Below are 6,000 nucleotides of genomic sequence, written 5' to 3'. Positions count from 1 at the left end.
ATAACAAAAGAACAAATAATACATGTAATGCCTTATGCATTCACAGCAGTATGTGTAATTTACCAACTGACTGACTCAGGTCAAAGATTTTATTTAAGAACACAGGTTTTTTTTTCAAAGAAATTTGATAGAGGCAGCTTGCATTGTCCACAGCAAAGGAAAAAATACCAATTTATTGCCTGGTTTAGATAAATTAGACCCTTTTATTTTACGTTATGAGACATCAGTACAAACTGGTTAATGTTATCCATTATCTATCATATAATATACATTTGTTCCTATGTGTACTTAGTGTTATGCTGTTTCACATGGACATATTACCTCATCTGATATTTTGGTAATTTTCAATTGTTCAACTTCTATTCTTATTTTATTGTGTTCTTTTACTGTTGTATGTTTTTGGTTAAAACTGCTAGATTTTGTTAATAGTATTTCGTTTCAGATTTTAGGCCTTTCTTGGTGATATACATTGTAAATCATTTTTTTCCTCAATAAATGCTTACATATTTCACTTTCCTTTACAACTGATATATATAAAATACAATATATATATATATATATATATATATATATATATATATATATATATATATATATATATAATCATATATATATATATAATAAGGTTAACATTTCTTACATTTCAAAAGCTCCTGGGGTCCTTTAATGAGGGGAGAGGCACCTGAAATCCCATGCCAGGTAAGGAACTGACATCTTAGGTTAGTTTAGGTTGCATAAGGTGTGGTTGGGTTAGGTAGCAACCCAATAATTTATTCTAATTCAAAGTGCCCAGGTTAGGTTAGGTGAGGGTCCAGGGGAGCAATGTCCCCTGCTGGTTGAGAACCTAATGCCCAAGCCCAGTTTAGGTTAGTTCAAACCCTTTTATCTATATTTTCTAGTGCCCTACATTAGGTTAGGGTAGGTCCTTAACTGGCCATGGTGGTAAAGCACCTTGCCCAGTTAAGGACACTGTGGCCTAGGTCAGATTAGGTTAAGTGAGGCTAGGATAGGTCATGACCCTATCATTCTACTTTAAATTATAAGATAGATAGAGAAGAATAGGCAGCCTGTATTCCAGTCACTTCGCATTTTCCCCAACCCAAAAGCCCAAGTTTCCCACCATGGCCCCCAACTAGGCATATTGCAAGATATGAGGGGGGAGGGGGTCCACCACCTCTTAAAACTACAGGGATAATTAAATGAATGTTGGAAACATTCAAAATGCACCAAAACAGTTACGTGATATATCATATTTTCAACTCCAAAATACGATTGTGGTTTAAAGTAAAAATTTAGTTCCCTTTTCCTATCTCCATACTTATGTCACCACAATTCACGATTTTAATAATCGCCAATGCTGCAATAATACATGTATTACCACTAGGCCTATACTGAAAATGGGTCACCCATGCTGCAATAATACATGTATTTGCCTACCACTAGGCCTATACATCAAATATGTCAACATACATAAGAAAAAACAATTTCAGTACAATATATTCTCATTGTTATAGATCATACATAAAAAAATCGTAAAAATGGAGAAAATGTCCTCCGTCAGGACTAGGCCTAATCTGTTCATTTTCTAATTGCTCCACGACTCTTACATTCCAGATAGATTTGAGTGTTGCTCCCCCATTGCTGATATTGCTTGCAAGCTATCAGGATGCAGACCTACTGAATGATATGACCAACAGAAGCAAAAAATGTTAAATTAACCTTCGCAAATATGGATCCTACTACTAAGCCTAGGCCGAATTCAAGTTTTATTGCATACAAAAATAATTGGTATTAATTATCTTAAAGGGATTTATTCTATAATTAAGTACATTAAATCTTTAACAGAAAGAAAAGTTCAGTCAAAAGTTATTCTTGTTGCACGAACCTTGTCCAGAAGACTAGTTCAACAGAAGACCAAAACAATTTGCATGACGAAAAAGGACTTTTTCTTCATTTCTACGTTATTCCAATCCTTCTTGCTTTATCTATAGTTTCACTATTACTTCCTGGATAATATGATACACTACGGACGTGCAAAATACGCAAAGAAACGATGATAAACACACAAAAACTTAGATCAACTTGTTCCCGAGCTCGAATAGTCTGTGAAACGTTACCATTTATCCATTAACAGTGGCCATTTATCATAGATGGTTTAACGGACATTCACCTTATTTACTTCGGTATTCTTATTCTTTTTATGGTGACACATCTACATTCTTCCATCAAAATTATTTTCTTCAGTTATTTCATATGATTCACCAATTCAGAAACTATTCCCAAACAATATTGGGCTTACTGCTCTAAATTACAGTTGGCAACTCACGTACACTGTTCCATTACATGCAAAAGCTGGAAGTTTTTTTGTAACGAGTGCTAAAATAAATGGGAATTTTACACACCTGCACATTTTCCCAGTTTTAAATGTGTGAATAGAATATTGCACAACTGGTATGAAAGATATACGTTACATGGAGCTTTACTGTAAAAGGAAAAAAGTTAGTGTGACGAATCGTGTTTTTTTATGTCATAAAACATGATCATTTTGCATTTATACTATTCTTTATTAAAAATAACTCATGCAAATACCTTTTTACCATAACTTCGGAGAATATTTCCAGTCTTTCTCGGCATTTTAAAGATTCCCCTTACTACGATAGCTTGTAAGCTAAAAAGTAAGATTTACCAGCAGTACAGACAGTAAAATACACTTAATTGAGGGGGTAATTCAAACCAATAACGTAAATACCCAAATTTATTACACTAGAACATTTTACAAACTCCCGAATTATTGGCTGACGGCATGAATACATTCACCTACAATTCTCACTCAAACCCACAGCTGAACCTCATGTAAAAAAAAAATAGTTAAGAGGGAAAGTGCTGAGGAGAAGAGAGAAAAACAACTTCCGCGCTAAGTCAGTAATAAATAAATGAGAGATGAAAGAAATTAGAAAATCCTAAGTGGGAGATGAAATAAAGAAGAAAATCCCTAACCTAATTAACACAATATCCACAGTAATATACCACCACATACATTCCCCACCGGACAAGAACCATCCGATAATCTCCACACAGAATTAGTTTATCAAATAAATGATGATTTCGCTGACACTGAGACGTACTGGTCGTCCCAAGACACTATTGCTCAACCTTAAAGGGCATGAGTCAATTTTCTGAATATTCAGAAGACACAAAATCAGATGCTTGCACTTCTCCGTGCCCAAAAGGCCTCCTAACGGCCCTCAGAAGATCTCGAGTCAATGGCTGTTTGCAGGCAAGATTCTGGAGGCGTCGCCACAACAACAGACGAGAGCTCAGAATGTGGGCGATGACGAACAAGGGAGAACACCCGTAGACACAAGGGGGTGGGGCGTGGGCAATCCAGTGGCAATGATGCAACAACTGATGCGCCAGCTTGAATCTATTAGTAAATCCAACAAAAGTAGAGCAATGGTGCAAGAAGGTGACTGCCGCACTGAAGAACAAGCCGTGAATAAGGTCGAAAACTTCTCTACAGAAGGAGAGCCGAACGTAGTCTCCTGTTGTTCCAGACGAAAATATATATGTCGCCTCTTAAAACCTCTTCAGCAATCCAACATGGCAGGACGCGGAAAACCAAAGTAAAGGGAACTTTACATAGGCGAAGTACCAATTAACAAATAACAACCTTTGTTGGGGAAGCACAACAACAACAACAAAAAAAGCCTAGCTAAGAATTCTAGGCTCAAATGAACTAATGAAAAATTGAACAGTAATTAAAAACTTGCGTAGCTGATATTACAATATACATAATATACATATATATATATATATATATATATATATATATATATATATATATATATATATATATATATATATACAAACGTAAGACCTATTTAAAATTCACAAAACTTTAGATTGCTCACACATAAGATCCACCGATAGAAATTTAAAATCAGATATTCATTAGAAAGTTATTAAAGCTCACCAAAATGTCATTTTATGAATATAAAGATATCAATATTGATTAAACTGGACATTTTTGAACACTGAATAAAAGTACTGAGGTACTAATCATTTTGTTAATGAAAGCTGATCTCTAAAAGTCGTTGGCTTTCATTATTTTAACCTTAAATAAAATAAAAACTACTGAGGCTAGGGGGCTGTAATTTGGTAAGTTTGATGATTGGAGGGTGGATGATCGACATACGAATTTGCAGTCCTCTAGCCTCAGTAGTTTTTAAGGTCTGGGGGCGGACAGAAAAAAGTTCGGACGGACAGACAATAGTTTTCTTTAACAGAAAACCAAAACCATTTCAGATCTGACTGAAAGATTAATTTTCAAGGAATATCCAATTCCTTTTTACTTAATCAATTTTCCCTTCATTAAGAACATTTTTGACTGCTCTCCATGCTAAGCAACGTTGAACATTTGCTAATAAATATATAATATATATATATATATATATATATATATATATATATATATATATATATATATATATATATATATATACACACATATATGTATGGATGTGTCTGTGTGGGGTTTACACCCACACAGACACACGGACAAAGAGAAAAATGCAGGAACAGGAAGCATCGTTAAGATTTACATTAGCAAAACAAATTGAAGATTTGCCTCTGCTTACGATAACTTTTTTTCCTAACATCCTTTATAGTCAACCTTTCTTTCCCTCCCCTTCTCTTGTCTTCCGTACAGTTCCTTCTCCCATTCCATCTCCTTACCCTCCCCAGCTACTCCTTTCACCCTCCCAATCCTACCCCCTTTTCCTCTATCTATTGCCGTTCCTTTCCTCCTTATTCTTTGTGGAGCCTCTTCCACGAGACGGCCAGATTTCGCGAGGAACGCCGTCTCCATACCTCCGCCTGTCTCTACGTCTCCAATAATTTTGCGAGAGACAGTGGTGGAAGTATTTGCCAGATACAAAGTGGGTGGGGGACACATTGCATCGTCTCGCCTTCTGAAAGCAATTGGATGGGGGAAGCCTAATGGGAGAAGTGGAAGACGAGGGTGGGGAATTGGGCGGGAGAAGGGGAGGAGGAGGAGGAGGAGGCCTCTTGGGCTGAGCCAGCTCCTCCTAGCGTTGTACCCCAAGACCCTCCCTCCCTTTACCCCATTCTCTCTCTCTCTCTCTCTCTCTCTCTCTCTCTCTCTCTCTCTCTCTCTCTGTCGGGATCCTTTATTTTTTGAAGAAAAGAAAATCGCAAAGGGCTGTATCAGATCACTTTGATGTCTTATATAAATCATTTCCAGTTTTTACGTAACGTAGAGGGTCTCTCTCTCTCTCTCTCTCTCTCTCTCTCTCTCTCTCTCTCTCTCTCTCTGCCATGCACACACACTCACACACGTACACACAAATTACATAGCTTTATCGTGCTCATGTGAGACTATTTTTGATAAAGCTATATGTATATACTTAGATATGCATATATACAGTACTGTATAGGTATGAAATTTGATGTTTAGAATATGGGTCAGTATACTCTTTAGGTTCCAGCCCCCCACCTCCCTTAAAAAAACGACAAGCCAATCACTTTCTAACTTGGTCTGTTATAAAATCAATAGGTCACAGAACCGTAGTCTATCTAGGCAGGTTTTGAGAAAACCGAGGTAGCCTATAGCCTACAAGTACTTTACACGACTTGAGAACTTCCAGTTCTGTCAAGAATCACAGCTGAAAGTTTTACAAAGGGCCCAACAGCTCACAATATACATTGGCGTGTCAATGAAGAGATTTAACTGTAATTGGGATTTTTTTACTCGACTGAGTCTATTTGCAAACTAGAACAAGATTCTGATATTGAATGTTCTTGTCTTCCGAAAGCAGGACAATTAATCTAACAATATTTTTACCTGTTTTATGAATTATTAATATTATCATAAATTCCTGTCTTTCAATTGTATTATGAAAAAATGCAATATCACTTCTCCTCAACCTCTCCTGTATCAACCAGCCAGCTGTCACGCCCTAGTCTGATAGTCGATGGAGG

Source organism: Macrobrachium rosenbergii, chromosome 50, assembly GCF_040412425.1.
Source record: "Macrobrachium rosenbergii isolate ZJJX-2024 chromosome 50, ASM4041242v1, whole genome shotgun sequence".
Taxonomy (NCBI): Eukaryota; Metazoa; Arthropoda; class Malacostraca; order Decapoda; family Palaemonidae; genus Macrobrachium; species Macrobrachium rosenbergii.
This window is presented reverse-complemented; position numbering follows the sequence as displayed.